The sequence below is a fragment of the Falco punctatus genome, assembly GCF_963210335.1.
Source record: "Falco punctatus genome assembly, chromosome: 1".
In the NCBI taxonomy this organism is placed as follows: Eukaryota; Metazoa; Chordata; class Aves; order Falconiformes; family Falconidae; genus Falco; species Falco punctatus.
The window spans coordinates 51,007,593-51,027,239 of record NC_137580.1 but is presented as its reverse complement, the minus strand read 5'-3'; the positions used below and the strand labels follow the sequence as shown (position 1 = coordinate 51,027,239).

Sequence of the window (19,647 nt, the reverse complement as noted above, 5' to 3'; positions counted from 1 at the left end):
GCAGGGCATCTGGAAAACCTCTTTAAATTGAAGCGTTGACTTCCAAAACTTTTCGAGATTAAGGCCTAAACTGTATTGGAAGCCCACTTCCAGCTTTTTCATCCACTTCTTCCTACTAAACATCTAATAAGATTTTTATGTCCTACCACCCACCTGATTTCTTTAAATTCAAAAATACACAGTCAAATAGATGTGATCATTTTTTCCATATATTTATAAATACCCATAGTGATCCAGCTGACAATTTAAAATTAAGCATAGCTGTAAAAAGTGATGAGAAATACAATTAATTGTACATTACAAGTTCTTGCAAACAGACCCAAGGACTGATAATGACATTATTTTGATTTTACATAGAGTTCCTGCCTAAAATGTATTTTCTATTCATCATCTTTGAAGGAAAAAAATTTAAGGCCATTTAACATAGTCCCTGTTCCAAAACACTGCTAACATCTGCATCCTCCTCCCTTTGTATTTGCAGTAAATGGGTGCATTTGGCAAATAATGGATTTTTAAATCATCTAAACTGGTACAGACAGTTCCAAGCATTCCCACTATTATCAGACTTTGAACCCTTTATTAGAAATGCTGCAGAGATTTCTAGAAAGAGGAGAGATTAAAGAAAGGAACAATCTGATTTGTTTGGGCACTGGACAATGTTCTGCATATAGTGTTGGTTTCCAATACCTGCAAGACCTTTATAGAATAATGTAAAAGAAAACTGAAGTGATATTTGAAAAAGTTATGATATGACTTGGTGTAACACAGTAACAATAGAAATGTGTAGATGCTAGGGCTAAGTAAGATAGGCCAGGGGAAGAGAAGTTGTACCTCTGAAACAGACCTTTAAAAAATTAAACTCGGTTGATATCCTTGGTTAATATCCTTCTGGAAAATTAAACTTAGAGATCCTAATCAGGACATTGAGATGGTCTCCTTCTCTGGGAACAGGGAGCAAATGGGAAACCAGTTGTAGTACTCCATAGGAAGAAGAAATGGTTTTAGTTACAAAGTAAAAAAATTACCTTGTAATAGTGTGTATGTGTTCAGATACTAAGTAAAATTCCTTGTGAACTGCATTTTTGTAGACCTTTCTCTTGCTGGGAACTGTCAGGAAAAACTTTGTGAAGCAAAGGCGTATTATAAAAATAAGGCAGTAGTTGTTCCTAAAAAGTGGATATTTATCTTACCATTCTTACTGGGAAATGTAATATATTTTCAATCAAAGAAATATGGCATCTATACAATAATTGTTATTAAATTTATCTCCTGAAAATAGAACCATTCAAAGGTAAAGGACTATTATCAATGTCTCTCCGTTTTCACTTATTCAAGCTTCAGCCGTTTCCAGTGTTTTATTCTTAAACAAGCAACATTTATAGTGAGAAAGCTGAGAGCTAGATATCAGATGCAAACTCCATGACACAGCAAAAACATCTTGGTCTTGACAATAAGTTAATATATTACAGTAAAAGTATAGCTTAGTAAACAAAAAGCAAAACCAAATTATACAGCAGTACCTGGGGTCTAGATGTTAACATGTGGCTGGCTGCTGCGTCAGGAGAAGGCAAAATTAAAAAGTGAAAATGATAACCCCACATTTAAAATCCCAAAATGTAAACCTCCAGGTTCAGCTGTTTGGAAGTTACAGCACTATGCTGTCCTTCCTATCACCTGTTCTGGTTAATTCAACAAAAATGCAATCATCTGCCTAGGCCAGCCCAGATCACATTAGTATTGCCCAGTGACTGTGTCATGCACAGGGACTATATCGCCATGCTCACTAAAGTGGATCTAATTCACTGTCATCCTTGTGCATATACAATGAAAGTCTCTCACCTCATTGGATATGAATACTTCCTTATGAAAAAGATAAAAATCAGACCTTCCTTTGTGCTCTTCCTATCTGTAGGTCTTCCTCCCCGCAATTTTTTTTTTTAAGGTTTATTATTATAGTTATTATTATAGCAAGGCCAGTTCTTTCTCTTTCCACCTTACAATTGCATTTTTATTATCTCATTTGTTCCTGTAGTTATAAGATTCCACTAAAATCAACTATCAATTTCAGTAATAACTATACCCAAGATTTACAGATGCCCTCTCCTAAGCACTACATGAAGACTGAAGAATTGTGTTCTGCTAACTACCACCACACCAGTTCAGATGGGTTCAGCCCTATCTAGCACAGCGTCCTGCCACCCACAGCAGCCATAGGTGGTGCCAACTCAGAGACAGCTGAGAATGGAACATGCATACATAAGAGCATTAGTCCTAGCTTCCAGCTCAGAAGACTTGACAGAGGACTTTGTGAGCCTACATGGAAATTCAAAAAGTACAAGTAATAGAGAAAATAAAGGATGTAATTTTTTTCAAAGTATCTTAAAAAATGAACCGTAGCAGAGGGCAGAAGGAGTTCAGAATGATGATAGAGAAACACGCTGCACTGGTGCAAACCCATTAGTCAGTTGTTCAGCAAAAATGTGTCGAAAGCTACAGAATGATGACAGCAAGCTGCAAAGGTAGCGTACACAATGCTAAGATCGTTACAGCCCACTACATATTGCAGGTGCTGCTCTTTTTGTCATCCATACTTCTAGATAAATCAAAGGTCTACATACATGCTATAACACTGCTGTTCTTTCTTTTCCCTCTGGCCTGATAAAATCGCCGTGGTTTGGGAATTTTAACAAAAAGAATAGCCTGCTTGCTTTCAGATGAGGGGAAAACAAGTCGATATTCAGGCCACGATGCAGTCATGCCTGCTGACCCAGCTTATTTACAAATACTACATAACCCAACTTCAGAAAATTAAACGGAGCAACACCTTGAGACCTTTTGAGCAGCCTTCTTACAAAAAACTTACATAAACAGATGTACACAGGTGCTATTTAAATTCAGATGATCTTGAAAGAGGGATAAATTACTAAATATATAAATAAAATTTATTCCACACTAACAAAGTTTTATCAGTAACTGCTCCAATTCAGTGGAATTGTAATTGTGGAATTGCCACCAAAAGCAAGACACCCATATGAACAGTCTGCACAAAGCATTAGAGAAGGGCTGTCTCACAGCGAGGAACATTCAGAACTAGAGACAGAAAACACGATGCAAGGCACCAATGACCTGGATTTTACCTGAACATTTTCACTTTTCCTGCCCAGAAAGAATTTGTATATTTGCCCCAAAAATAATCTGGACTTAATTACTATATATATGTGATGCCCAGTGAGCAAGACAAGACTTCTAGGAACACAGAAGTTACTGCCCTTGAATAGTAAATCTGATGAATTTAGTAACCACCTAGGGTGTACAACAGCAATTCAATTGCAGTACACCTGCACATTCTTCTGTCTGGGAAATGCCAGGTGGAAATACAGCTGCCCTGCCACTGCTGGCCTTACAAACCACTCTCTTACAGCTCCACTCCACATTTTCTAACTTAAATATGAAGTCTGTTAATTTTCATTCCTAGTACGAAGCTATGCATTGCATTTCTGGCAAATCTTGTACTGCAAATAATCTGAAACATAAATTACATAAAGTGACTTCTGATATAAGTTATTTTTATATCTTATATCAAAATACCTTGTTGGCAACAGAGATGCTGAATTCCTTACAGAGTACAGAGGGCAATTTGAGTCCATTCAAGTACTCCAAAATAAAAATTCATGTGAAAATAGTTTTGTTATTATGGTACTTATTTCCAGAGCATCTATCAAAGTATTAAACTTATACCCAAATACATTAAGGGGAGCATCAGTTACTGTATGGGTTGAAAGCAATCAATTTCAAAATTGATGTGGACAAAGTAGTTTATTAATAGCATTAATTGTTATTATTACTTGGAATTCTAGAAATGCTCACCGAACCTAGCTTGAAATGGGACTGCTTGTCACATAAACATGCTGCCTTTATTTAAGGATAAAAACCACAGCTGTTAGAATACTCTAAGAGTCTCATTCAACTGAAAAAAAAAATATCTATAAAATCACCTAAGCTGGTACAGATAAAAAGCTCAAGGAGAGACAGACTCAAACAAGAAAAGCCTCATCTTGTTAAAGCATATGCCGCCTGTCTACAATACTTTTAACACATGCTAGAACATACTGGATGCATTATCACATTTATTGCCTTGACAACAAAGCTAGAATTAATAGTACAGAGTAGTCCTTGTTCCAAAGAACTAAAATTCAAAAGGAAGCAAAGGAAGTATTAGCTGTATTTTCAGATGCAATCTGAGATGTTTTTTCTGGGAAGCAATCAAAAAGCCAAGATTGTTTAAAATTTACTAGTTAACCATTCTATGATTCTGTGATTTTTCACAAGTCTTTACTAAATGCTGCTCTGTGCCTGTCAAAATAATAAAAAAGGGGAAAATAAGGAAATATATTTTAAATAAACAGTATCTGTAAAACAAGATTTGAAAATAAAACCTTTCCATTATTCAGGTTCCTTTCATTTGCCTTACAGCTGAGGTTTAAAAAAAAAAAAGATGATTAAAGTAAATGGAAATAGAATGTGTTGCAATAACAAAGTCTATTTGTCCCCAACAAGTTTTAAAACAAACATTTTCTCCAGTTCTGATCTTGGACACTGTTTAGGAAAGCTCTACTGAAAACACCTTATATCAAGCTGCAATTGGTCTCAAATACTAAATTCTCATTATCTAGCAAAAAAAAGGTTGTTTCCTATTATTTTTCCAAGATATCTCAGCTTCCTTCCAGAAAAACCCTGAAGTACCCTGAAAACATTTATCCATCAAAAATTTATCCCACATGATGTGGGGAAGAGGATGAAAAACTGCAACACTGACCAACCCACAAGCAATGTTTAAGCTCACAAGAAGCAGTCTTACTATTGGCTTTTAATATCATTTCTTACATTTTGGGAACTGAGCCCTTGCTTTTTACATTTCTAATGCATGATATAAGAACAACTTTATTTCTGTCTTGAGGAGATTGTCATAAAAACAGTGAGGTGTTTATAATGGAAATACTCCAGTGAGAATTGAGTTTGTTCTACATATACCATATGACTTCCCCAATGCCTAGTCTTTAAAATTAAGACTTAAGGTCAATAAATAGTTTCTTTTTCATTAGTAAAGTGAAGAGTGTGAAATGCATTATTTTTATGTCCTTACTAACTTGCTAATGTAAACCTTCTGTTTCGAATGGAAGAACATATAAAACCCAGCAAATTTACTGCATGCAGTGAATTAATTGAAGGACTGAGATTCTCAGCTACTCAGTTTTTTTAAAGAAACCCGACGTTTACTACCATAAATTGAACTTTTAACTGGACTGTATCCAGTGGACATGGCATGACCTTATGAGACTTGCCCAAGCTTATATGCAAAAAAAAAAAAAAAAAAAATAGTTAACTGGCATTATGAATGTGAATTATGCTCCTCATGTCTTCAGCTAAGGCTTTCAGTCATGCCAAACCGTGCTTATTTCAAGATGTGCGTGTGCTCCTCTGGCAGACATGGCCCTGACTTCATGTTTGGAACTGAGCATAACTTTACCTCTGGTGTCCCCCCACGTGGTCACCAATAAAAATCTATGCTACGCTACGAAATGCAACTCATGGTGGTGCAACAGACAGAAGTTGGCTTCAGCACTGTCAAATGTGCTGCTGCTTACCCAGCAGTTAATCGATACTGATGCTCTCAGAATGAACCTCACAGTGCCAACACCAGGCTTTTTAAGACCAGAAAGATAAATCAAGTCACTGGCAAGAATCTTTTCAGCCTATCTGACTGCTGGGTATAACCAGTAATATACACAGGTCCATATGAACACACGCACACAATTATGCATCCTGCCAACTAGATGAAAACTTATGTCATTTTTGACTGCAAGTCAAGGTGAGGTCCTACACAGAAAATTATAAAGCTGTTTAAAACCTACCCGAACTTGCATGTTAGGAAAAGGGCATTTGTGGGTTTCATTTTGTCTGGGGGTTTCTCAACGTTTTGAATGGAAACCAGAAGCTGATGAATAATGTCCCTAGAAAACGATGCTTATAAATAATGATGCAAATAGTTAAGTATTTATACAGTAGTAATATAAAATAATGTTCAGCATCTTACTAAGGAACACTGCTTCTAGATGCCCATGACTCAGTTCATAATTTTAATAGAAATTTAGCAGTTCTAAAAAAGAAGCCAAGGGAATCTATTAATTCCTTTATCTTGAATACATTTCCCTTACTCTCTTTGTGATTGTGATATATTGCAGAATTATATATTTTAATCGGTAGATTTTTATAGCTAGCATTATCTGTACTTTTCCTAAAGTACCCTTCAAGGTTATAGCCTAAACAGAAAAAGTAAGAAATTATTTTATAGCTTGATTAAAGAAAAAAATATATTAATGAAAAGTCTGCTGTTTATATTTCAAGTTTTTTCCAATGTGACTGCTTGATTCGTATTTTCATTACAAAAACCAACCCCTCCCTAAATAACAGCAACAAACTTACAATGAATTCCATCAAAGATTACCTGTGAATTTTATTTATGTTTTCATTATTTTGTTTTTGAGCAAAGTAATGAAAAGGTAATCAAATCAGACTACTGCTGTCAGTCAATATAGGGTGACTTTATGGTCACCACATATTAGATTAAACTACAGAACTATATTTAACCTGAGAAGATAGGGTCCCATTTATGTAATCCTGCTTTAGGAGCTTCTAATGAGTTCCTGCAGACTAACCCAGGCATGCCTGCCAGCAAGCTCCCTGTTCTTTCATGTCAACGCAATGATAAGAGTACAATTTCATTGTAAAAATTGCTGCACAGCACAAAGAACACTCTTGTTAAACGTGTTGATCGGTAACCTAAAAATAAACTTCTGCCTAATGTAACTCATATTTATAACACAGAAGCTTTATTTTTATTTGTATTATATTTACTATCTAGCCATATTCACAGTGTTACTAAGAAGAGATTCCTGTGACAGGGAAATAATAATCAATGGAATTAGGCAAGTAAGGAAATTGATAAGTTCTGTGACACTAGAGCATTCACAGAGAGAGCAGATGCCTACCCTACATTTACAAGTTAATGAACACATGCAGAAATTACCGAAAGATGCTTTAGGTCTCAAATTATACGTTGAGTGAGTTATTACAGTGGCCTCTTCTTGCTTCAAAAATCTACCATAAAGAATGCTCATCCATCTTAGAAACGTCTTCATCTTTTAGAGAGCATCCACTGAGTCAGGCTTCCCCAGCCGAGAGCCCTGCATTCGGCCACCTGTCTCGCAGACACATATGGCACTTGGGGATCAGCGGGGGCCAGGGTGAGCGTCGGTCACTCAGTAACATCTGCCAACTGATCAGAAGTGGTGTTAATGAAATTCTAAAAGGAGTTTAGTTCACTGCTCCATGCTGAAAGACAGCTGTAGTGACAAAAGGTGTACATAAAAAGTAGCACGTTAAGATTATAGATAGTAAGGTGGAGCAGAGAAAAGGATGAAGCTTTTCAGAGCATGTTTTTTGACCTGTCACCTACTGTAAACTCCTTGCCGAATACAGTCATAGTACTGTTTGAAATCAAGCACAGCAAGAAATGTAAAACAGCAATGTAAGAGACCAGGACAGGAATAATAAAAGTCCCAACTACTAACAGAAGTGAATTTCAGGATTCATCATTATGATTTGTCATACACACTTCAGTACCTGCTGTTTGTAGATTTGGCTACATTTAAAGGGCTGCTAGCTCAAAGATCACCTCAATGTGATCACCTCAATCACCTCAATTACAAAATGATTGTAATATATATGTATAAGAACAGTTTGAATTTCAGTGTCACTAGTTGCTTTCTTTACAGTGTGTCTACTGATACTGTATATAGGCACAAAGCACTAAAAATGCAGTGCCAAGGGATGTAGTTCAGATCATCACATTTTCTCTGGGGCACTAGGAAGCCTTTCTCTGTTGCTATATCAAGTCCACAGATTTCAAGATTCAGAGAACAGTGACCATACCAGGAATGGAGATATGGCATTCCAAAAGTCAAACAAGGCCAATACACCATAAACATGGTATCTCTGCTTCAAATGCTAATTATTTTCCTGCAAAGCTAAGGCTATAGTCCAGTGGAAAGTTCTTCCACTAATTGAGCTTTTCACAAAAGAAACAATGAGATGCCTCAAAGAAAAGCAGTTTAAATTTATTTTACTTAAATATTTTATCCAAAACCCACAATGACAGGAAAAAACAAATAGTGGCCTCTTTTTAGCAAAAGTAAAGAATAAAAAGTTTATGGGAAGAAGGGAAGAAAACAGCAAGGTTGATGACTGGCAATCTAAGTATTTATCTTGTTTAACTATTTCATACCAATAGATCACAGATTTTATTTTGTGGTGGGAATGAGACAGAATGTGAATCCCATCATCTTTTTCACCCTGTGGTGCACCTATCAATTAAGGCACTGTTTCTGCACCATGAGAATGCAATGAAAACACTTCATATATTGCACCCCACCTGGTACCCAAGCTTTCTGTGATGACTTTTGTTGCCAAGATTTTCTTGCCTTAAGCCTCCATCGGAAACATGGAAAGCTGCCCTTTCCAAAATTGGAAAAGCAACATGAAAAGGAAGCAGAAGATAATTCTCCTTACTTCCCTCCATATACAGCAACCAACCTGTTACTTTCAATCCTTCAAATTTAAAATAGCCAAATAGTAGTTACATATGACAGCATTTGAACGTATCCCAAAAGTTGAAACATTGTACATTCTCACCAATTAATCAGTACTTTTGGTGTTCGCTCAGTTGTTCACACAAAACACTCATTTTAACGCTGCTTAGCCTGGGAGAGAGGGCCACACGAATCCTGTTTCACAACTGGCCATTGAGCCAAATTGCACAGTAAGGGCCAGACACCAAACCATCTCACAAGCACCATTCACCGTTAGTCTGAAGCTGATTTTTTATAAATGCTGCTTTTTTAAACTCAAACACTGATTTTTTAGCATTCTTCCCAAGCTCAGGAAAGTTAATCTATATGTCCAAGAAGCAAACAATAGAGTTGGTGGAAAACCCGGCATTAAACAATGACTGAGCATGTAGACTGAGTCTCAGACTCTAAGTAAAAAAAAACTATAATATATTTCAAATTTAGAAGTGTGATTACACTCACTCAAAGAGAAAAAAAAAAGTAGCAAGGTAGTAGTAAGCTAATGTAAAGCAAGATCAGAAATCAGAAAATCAGTAGCTAGCTGATAACAAGAAAAAAAATTGTTTTTCTTAGTGTAAGGGCAATTCAGAAAAATTTCATTACAAAACCACTGTAAATTCTCTGTAAATTTAAAGTCATCCAACACAACATGATCTTCAACTAGAAAGCTGATATTGAACTCAGAAAGATAAATCCCATGTTCAGCCACAGTAAAATTTATTACAAAATGTGTTTCTTTGGCATTAGACAGGTATATTTAAATCTGATATTAACATTTATGATTAAACTTGCATATAAACATGAATTATGAGTATTAATAAAAGTGTATGACACAAATGCACAGATTATCTGTGCAGACTGAAATTTATATTCCAGCCTACAGAGAAAGATAATCTCAATGGAAGAAAAGAAGCAATTATGTAAAAGGGAAATGCAGAATGGAACAGATATCAGAAAAAGCTGAAATTCAAGTTACACATGAAGATTAAGTGCTTCATGAATAAAGAAGGAAGAAAATTTGAACAACTGAGGAACCATGCTATGAAGGAAGAAGAGGAGGAGTATCAACTAAGTATAGAATAATATGCAGATTATTGTACAGAGACATGAAACATCTGAATATAAATTCCACTTATCAAAACTTGAATGAGTTTTAGTCATGTTAGAAAATGCAAAGCTGAGCTCCAACTTACAATACAGATCAACATCATGAACACAGCATATTCCTGCTGGCTCGGTATCTCAAGTAGAAGGATGACAAAAATAATTCATTCCTTTCCTGCCATGTGATAGGCAGAAGGATAACTGAACAACAACCAGTTCTGAGCACTCTGCTTTCTGCATTATCAGGAACAGGATGATAGTTTTGTCTCCTTGACATACTTCCACAGCGAGCATTTCAAACACAGAAGCAGCAGATGAAACTCCCCTGGCATTAAAAGATGAAATAAATCTCTGTACAGAGGCTATTATTCCCCACATATACACTCAGGAATGGAAGCAGAGTTGAATTCTGATCCAGCTTGCAGATTGTCTCTTTGTTAGTTGCAGTGATGTAGGTATCAATTCTGAAACGTATTGCACAGCTTCACTACCAGCATACTCAAGGCATCATGCAAATACACAAGTCTGGCCCCATCTTGCAGGTTGAGGCCTCCATGCAACCTATTTTCACTAGAAATGCTATCTTTTGGGGGTTTTTTTCTTGCAATAAAAAAAAAATAATCAATTGTTTACATGTTTTTGAACACAAAAGCCACAGCATTTGCCCATTTACTGCAATATTACAAAACCAGAGAAAGAAGTGCAAAATTTAATTGAACAGACCTGCAGTTCGCTTCAACAGATTCAGAACACAATTAGGTGGACTCCCACTTCCCCAAAATTTATTTTAACATTAAATGTTTATCACCTCTGCAACAGTGGTTTGTACAAAGATAAAAAAGTGAGATTTCTCCCACTGTCCCCGGAATGACTTATGTGGTATTTGCATATTAAGTTACAACGTGGACAACAGTGGGTCATGATCATGTGCCAACGGTGTTTGTGTGCAGCACCTTCAGCCAGCTAAATCGCACATGGCACGCATTTCCAAAGGCCGTGGAGCCAAGGCCAGCTTCACAAGCCACAGCAAAAATGAACAAGAAATTTCTCAAAACATGAAGAAAAAAAACCTGATATGTTTTTTGGAGAAAGTTAAATCCTATTTGCCAAAAACAGTTAAGAAAGACCTCAGCACCCAACACACAACATCTGAGGATTTCCACACTGATACTCTTGAAGACAACTGTGGTCAGCTGCGACCTATAAATGTAACAGCATCAGTCTTTCCTGCTTATGTGCTCCATACAACATGAAAGCTGCAGGCATACACACGTTACTGATAGAATCATTCAGAAAGACCAGTCTCAAAACCTATTTCCTTCATTCGTACAGCGGCCAGGAGCATCGCCTGTGCAACTGACTGAGTCGGCCTTGCACCAAACGCTGGCTTTCCAACACTCAGCTGCAGACTGTAGTGAACGATAAACCAGCGCTCACAGAGCAATAGTAACTGCCTTGCATGCACACACAAGAATTCCCCTGCTTCAAATGCACAGCCATTTCTTGTCATCCAAAATCTACTAGGTACTGTGATGCAGTGAGTATGTACTGCCTGTCCTGCACCCAAAGTGTCAGTCTATCAAGAACCTACAGCAAAATCACATATTCTGCCAGGTTAGCACACAGAAGTTCCCCCTGCCTGTCAATGCCTCTGAGGTTCAGAAACAAACACATAATTGTTTGTGCATCTCCAGTGCCTTCTACATATACAGTCCCTCCTCTGGAAAACTTCATCCAGGCTTGAGGTCTGCCACCAAATAGGACAAAGAGCGCATGCAGTTGAAAGTCAAACATTGGTGGATTAAGACTACTGCTTCCCAGAAACACTAAAGCTTACTGACAAAATGCTAAGAAATAAGTCCTAGGGCAGTCCAAACGAGAAGGGCTCAGCTCTTGAACTCATCTTGAACTGACAACAAAACTAAACACAATCAAGGAAATCCCAGAAAGGTAGGCAGATGTTCACAGGCAGGTTTAATCAGTCTCAGAAGTACAATACAACTTGACAGAATTTATTTATGTTCTAATTCACTAATGTACTGGGTTAGTTTTATACCAGAAGGAAGGTCTGTGCACCTCTTCAATTGCTAAAGTTTTGGACTGTGGCCTCTAAGTCACATTTGTCTACTAAAATCTTAAGAACACATACAAGCATGCACTCACAGTCCCACTTTTCAGGGCAGGTTTCATCAGTCAGAAATACTTGTAGCATGAGCCATGCTAAATGCTAGGAAAAAATCCAATTTTTAGACTTTACTGCAGATTAAAGAAGGTTATATATGTATTCAAACCCCAGAAACTGTGGCAGATCTTACCTTGCACAGAGGTAAGGCTGCTGGTCACAGTCACGACGAGTGTAACTACTACTGCCAACCTCTGTGCCTAGACAAGTTTTTATTCACAACCAGTGTAAATCCAGAACACATGCAATAAAGTTGATGGATGTATGGATGTTGGATCCATGTCGCACAGACTGTAGCTGAGATCAGAATCAAACCAGTCAGTACCAAGAGGGTTCTTATTTTTCTATTTAAAAAGCTACAACTCTTGCAAGAGAGGACGCGTGACAACTTATATCACCTGTAGTATGGGGTGTATGTCAGGCAATAGAAGATGGGGAAAAGAAAAACTGCTTTGTGTAATTCAAGAACTCTCAATAATAAGAACTTCCCATTGTACAGTTTCATTACTAAAGAATGTATATAAGCCTTGATGATTCCTTCCACATATTTAAAAAAAAAAAAAAGTTATAACCGAAAACAGAATTACATGGCTGCCTACATAGACACCCACTGTTTCTTCTTTTCTCTGTAACGTATCCTTTTAACTCACTCACCTCCTTTTGCATCTTTCTCACAATTGCTGACTTACCTATTTTCCATTCAGCTTCTTCAGGCTTATTGTCACAAGAAAACTGGTCATGAAAATAGTTGTTCTCTTACAGTCAGTTCAGAACACATCATCCATTTTAATTTTTCTGTCTCCCAACATATTCATATACCAATAAAAATACTTTCCTTGAGGAACAGAGAGGTTATTCCGGAGTATCTGAAATAACTAGAGTAGGATAGTTATTCTGCAGATCTAAGCTTCACGCTGTGATAGATTCACGCATTTGGTCCCACCTCCCAGTAAGGAGCTGGCAATTACTGCATTCCAGTGCAGGGCCATGGATTTTTTCCAGCTGCCTTACTCCACATGTCATTTACAGCTGATTGTGGCAGCTAAACCTGTAATGTATTTTTGGATCAGATGCAGATATGCTAGATATACTAGATATGAAAGCGCAAACCTGCAGTATATTTTGCTTTTTCTGCAGATGAGAATTATCCTTCTTGACAATCATGAGATTTAAGGCTCTGCTTTACCGACATCCAAGAGGATTTTAAGTTTACAGATCTAAATCTGTAAGAATTGGACAGTATTTATTACCTACAGTGATATGGAGGTAACTTCCTCTAAAGGTTTTAGATATTCCTCTGCTTTGTGTGAGGAAATAGCAAATAAGTAGAATCCTGTGTTGCTTTTGTGCTCTTTGAAGGATTAGCCTCTCTCAGTTCCTGGACAATATATATATGAAGTACATAAGTACCCCGATTAGAGCTTAAACACTGTTTAAATTGGACACATCTCCAATACAACCTCTCATAAAGCATAATCTGGAGTTATTATGAGATTATGTTATAGTGCTAGTATGCAGGAATCTTATATTTCATCTAGTTCATTTCTACAAACATAATTATCTGTATGTTAATCTCTGAAGTATTTTCTGAATGCGCATTTGTGAATGCACAAAAAAATCTCTGCATTTGCTGGTTTTACTTTTAGAAACCACTGTTTTGTTACCCAATAGCTAGATTCCTAACAGCTAGCTAAACAGACTAACTCTAGCTCAGATATATCTAACCACAGCTGTGGTCATGGTTCCTCACTGTGGTGCAGAAATAGACATTTATCTTCTAGAACAGAGGTCATCTAGGAAAGGCTAAGATGAAAAGATGGGGAAAAGAAAATGTAGAAGAAAACCCAAAATATTTTAGGCTTTCTTAGACAGCGGACAACAGTAAAAAAAAATATGCAAAAAACAATACATACACAGAATATTTGATATTAACATAAAGGCAGAGTTGTTTCCATTAGCTGAATGCAAGAAAGCTTTGTGTTTTTACTGCAAGAGGTAGTAATAGCCCTGACTTTGTGGCTGGTAGAATGTAGAATCTAAAAAATCCAAGAAATTGTAACAGGCAATGACAATTTTTTTTAAAAAAAAAAAGCACACATACACCCCAAAACCTCAACAAAAAACAACAGAAAACATTAATAATGGAATATAATGAGATGTCAGGGATAAAAGAAATAGCCAAAAAATATTCATTTTTTCAAGGTAAATCATTACAGAGAATACAAGTTAATGCCATTCAACAGTGAAACTGGTTTAAAAATACAAAAAGGCTCATCTAAGCTTCCCAGTCAAGTATATACATCTTGAGCTCTGGAGCAGATTCATCTTGGAGACTTCAACCCTTCTTACAAATGCAGTTTGAAATTGGCCAAGAAATGCAAAAATTAGTCATAGGGACCAAGAAGCACTTAAGCCTCATTTCTGTAGGAAGCCAGGCTATAGCAAATGTAATTGAAGTATGTAGTAAGAGTTCACCACTTTACTAAAAGACTCAGAATTACCAGAACAGACACTGAGTGCTGGGCTACAGCATCCCATCCTCCCTCCCCACCCTACACGGCAGTGGCCAAAGCCTCATGCAAAAGCTAATAAGATCATTATCTTCTAGAAGGATTATGCTGCACAGAGAAGCTGAAATGTGCCTTTGTGAGAATTAAGTCCACCATCCTTATTGGTCAGCTGAGTTATTTTCTTTTGCCATAGCGCACACAGTTTTTTTCTCTGATCTTTCTTAAAAATTACTAAATCCCAAAGCACGTTGATAATGAAGCTGGGATAAAATGCACTTGCAGATCATTCTTTTTGCTTGAAGAAACAGAGAGGTCAAGAACAGATACGAAAAGAAAAAGTCTGAATTCTTCTATAAGAACTAAAGGTCTGCTACAATAAATTTGCGAGAGTATAATTATAACATAGTCTATACCTAGTAAGTTTAGCAATGAATGATTAAGGCACAATCTGTTCTACAGGAAATATCAAGATGTGACTCAAAGTAGATCAACATAAGGTAAAAACATTGTGAAAGTGGTGCTTTACATCTGGATAGGGAAAAAGCTGTGTTCTTGGTGTTTTGTCTCTCATTTCTAAGCAATCTAAAGAAGCAACACATCACCATGCACTCTCTCCATCCTGATAGGGATCACGGTGTACTTACATTCAGATACTGCAGAACTATGTGAAGGAGTTACTTCAAAATCATACAAGCAATTGCAGCTTAGAGACTCAAACAACAGGAATCACTGTCTCACAAAGTAAAAACCTCTAGCCCAGAAACGTGTCCTGATTAGATGAAGGATGCAAGTGCTTCACATTGCCACAAGTATTTATAAACATGAAGAACAAGCTTGCTCAGAAAACTGGTAGTTCACAGGAAAACAAGGCTTGTACCTTCGGATGGCAGTTCACATGCAAGCTAGTGAGAAGAAATACAAAATATTTGACACTTTCTTAGCATAAGAAGCATTATGGTGCAGTAAATAAATAGTTACCAGATGCTGGATACTGCAATAGATAGAAAACAGAAAAGGATGATGAAATCTCAGCCTCAGAATCACTGACATTTTGGAAGGTCTTACTAAAATAGGTCTACTTTAGATAGATAAGAGGTTCCTCGTTCTGATCATTAAAGAGAAACAAGGTAATTTTGGAAGAACCCAAGGAAGACTGCTCTGCAGTGGCTCACTCTTATTCTCACCATACAGATAATGACAATAATCCTTCAGTTTCAATTACACCAACATGCCACTTGGCTCACCTCATCTTAAAATGAATAAACAACGTAAGTATTAAACTTGAGTGCATTATACACACGGCAGGGGGAAATAACCTTATCACCTGCATAGTGAAATCAAAGCAACCAGATATGCAGCCAGTGTCCATAATGAAGGCTGACAACCACGTTTACCTTAGCTAAAGGCACACCGTTTATTGAAGTTACACCCAGGAAGCCGTGTATTTCATCTGCAGCACATGCCTAACATCAGTGCTGAATCAAAAGTGAAACTGCAAATTACAGCCGTGTGACACTATTGACACTTCCGTGCTGAATGGAAAGGTAATAGCTACTGTAAGAGCAACTAAAAATGTTCAATACTAATATCTTGTCAAAGACAACTGAAATGGAGGACAACTGTCAGTTATCCATGAGGACAAAAGTTGAGTCAAAATAGCACTGAGGTATATGAAAAATATACGTTCTGAAACAGCTGCCATTTTCCTTACCTTCAAGGTAGGGTGCTAGACAACAGGCAAAATATTGTTAAGGTGAATTAAAGATCAGAAGAAAACACTGCAGAAAACCTCAAAGAGTTATGAGAGACATCTTGATTCTCCTGCAGTTGTGGCTGTGTCCAGCATTTAGTAGGAACAAGCAAGCAACACATGAAAAAATACACATTGAGCTGATAATATAAATAGCTCCCCTCTTAATTTTACACTGATTACAGAATGCCAGCTCACAGACTAAATATATAGGTTTTTTAAAAACATCTGCAAGGAACAGAACAAGTAATATTTACATCAGAGTTCTCCCGTCATCATCAAAACAAAACAAAGATGCTGTTCAACTGTCTTCCACTAAAAGCAAAGCAAACCCAAAGCAAAGCAAACCAATGTGGGCTGTGCTGTTTGAGGAGGGGATAATCAATATAAAAGTCAATTCACTATTTCTAAACTTTTCACCATTTAAGTGATTTTTGTTTAACTTTCAGACTTTCACCCCTAGAAATTGGTTTCAGTCAATCAGGTTATTCACCACATTTAGAGGATGGCACAAAAACGACTAATGTGTGTGTATGCTTATGTTTTTATATCATATGTATCAGGCACACCTTTAAAATAATGTGCAAAGGATGGAACTATTACTGAAATAGAATGAGTTAAAATTAGTTTAAACTACTACTACAGCTCCATTTTTCCCATTAAGAATTGATCTCTACCATTTTTATTGAACTACTATAGATATATTCCCTGTTACTGAAGTTAGGGCTGAAAAAGTTTTAGATTTTAAAAAATCTTAGCAAAAGTTAAACAGAAAATTACAGAATTTGCATACAGGGTGAAGGAACCCTTCCCAAGATTGAAAAAAGGACTTTTTTAGATCATGAACTCATGATGTTTTATTTTAACATGTGAATAAACTATGAAACAACTACTATGAAACTGATTTTCCTGACTAATGCAGAGTAACATTGGAATAAGTACCATAAATCAGAAACTGTTCTAAATATGGAATCTTCTTTTAATGAAAAACAAAAGAGATGGAACATGTTTGTGCATATCAGTACACAAAGCTGCAATTAAGGCTGCATATTGCGCCTCCGAAATGAAGCAGAATAGAGTTCATGAAAATTGAGAGGAAAAAATAATCAGGATTACATAGAAGAACATGAGGAAGGATTTAATGGTTTGTTTCCTTGATGGCAGAGCAACCTTAGCTCAAAATTAATAAATTAATAAATAAATTGAAACACGGTACTCAGTGGTACATGTCCATATATCCTCTTAGACAGGAGGCAGCATGCAACCAACCTTGCTTCTATACAAAGAGGCCATTCAGCCTCACATTCTTCATTATTTTCTGCCGGCTCAAGTTGTCCTTATGCTGTCCAGAAATGTGGCCCAGGCCCATTTCTTTCCTCAATATATTTACTACTCCTACAACTCCTATTGTCTATCATAATCTAATCAAAATGTTAAAAAAAAAATCTATACATGAAAATAGCTGTAAACATTTAAATGTTGACAAATAATATTTAAAAGCAGAAACTGACAGCAGAGCTGGGATAAACTGTAACAATGATGGTGCTGGGGACACAAATATACTAACTATGGAAAACAGTAAGGAGGCTTGAACGAGATTGACCTCTAACAGAAAAATCACAATGAGGAACCTCTATTCTCTCACTGCATACTAAGAGTAACATTTTAACACTGCGCATCTCCTCCAATTCAAGCCTCATTTTTACCTCAGGTTCAACCCATGGCCTCTTTTGAGGATATTTCCAACTCTTGCGTTTCCATAACAACAATCAAAGACACTAAAGGAACATACATTTAAGTGGAGAGTGAGAATTGCTAAGCATTTCCAAAAAGAAAAAGGAAAGAAAAGACTTTATCTGCATGCAGCAGAACTTAAATATGTTGGGCAAATTCCTATACCAATGGCTTCTTACAGTACTAGTATCTCAGCCAGTAGCAGACTGGCTGACCCAATGCCTCAGTGAAGGAGTCCTAGGGGGTGCCCTCCTTAAATTTTTGGAGCACCTCTCTCATCAGTGGTCTCTCCACCCCATAAGGAGAATCATCACCTCTAGAAGATACAAGATTGTCGGCCCCTCTGTTTGAAACACCAACATATCTATTCACTTCATATTAAAACACTCACTACCTGCACCCATTCAAATACAAAAAATCCAAACCCAGAAAGACCCCACACTACCTCAGGTGCAAGAAACAGTCATCCCAATGGACCAAGAAATAGAGAGAGCAGGGACTGAAAGAAAATGTTCCAAGCCCTACAGAATATCACAGCTCCTCTATTACAATAACTAATTTTAGCACTATAAATAGTAAGGCATGCGTATTTTCAATACAAAACAGAAACAGCATCTCAAAAGATAATTAGGTAGAATGCAAAAGTCTTCATAAAAACCCTCCTGCCTAACCGTACCATGAATTAGTGCGTTTTACAATCAGAAAACATTTCTTTTCAGCAGACTTTGGAAAACCAACACACCGTGTATGCACCTCTAGCCATATAAAACCTGAAACAGAAACTGGCACCTCATGGAGATGAAACACAGCAGACCCTAATGAGCATTACAGAATCCCATTCCTGCATAAATACATATGCACATCATGCTTACTGTCAGTGAGACCGATCATGTAAGAAAAGCCATTACCGTGTATACATGATGGGTTCTAAGCACAGGGCAGGGATCTCGGGGAGCAAAAGGATTCTTGAAATGAAGCGGGACTCATTTTCTTCCCCCTAACAAAATCTGCTAGGATTTCCTTCTAAAAATCCTATGAATTTTTAAAATCAATAAATAATAAAAATAAATACCATCTGTTTGAATTAGCATCGTATCTTAGGACTGTTTGACTAGACAGTGTGGCACAGGGAAGTCATCAGTCAGGCCACTAATATACGACTGAGAATTTGCAAATACCTAACAAAAATAATTCTTGCTCGTTTGTTACACCTGTGTCCACTCCACCTTCTCTCTATGTAGAGATCCCGCAGCGACTCGCTGACCCAGCGGCTGCCTCAAGAGCCGAGGGCGAGAACTTTCCTCACAATCTTGCCCATTCACTAGCACAAACCGGTCTTAATGGGCAACCAACACAGAAAAATGACACTGCCTGCAGATACTCCTCTCATCCAACCCCCTGGAGTGATGTGCTCTGTAGTGTTGCCATAGAAAATGGAAAGGAAACCTCCAATTAGGGAAGAGGTCACTCTTAAGCAGAGATATTATGTAAATATCTGCCAGCCTGCACCCTGAAAAAAAAAAAAAAAAGGCCTCATCCCGCAAGCCCTCCAAGGGCAGGCCTCAGATTTGCTCTTAGAGAACCCAAGCAGCAGGGCTGGGCTTGCCAAGCAGGTCCAAGCCCCCCTCAGCCTGCCCCGCCGACGCCCCCCGGAGCCGCAGGTACGGCCCGGCGGTAGGG

General features: G+C 37.3%; 1 protein-coding gene across 15 annotated transcripts in view; it reads right to left on the bottom strand.

Annotated features, from left to right (window-relative positions):
- Positions 1-19,647, bottom strand: part of JAKMIP1 (janus kinase and microtubule interacting protein 1) — a 180,396-nt gene that overhangs the window by 140,298 nt on the left and 20,451 nt on the right. The window lies entirely within an intron of this gene.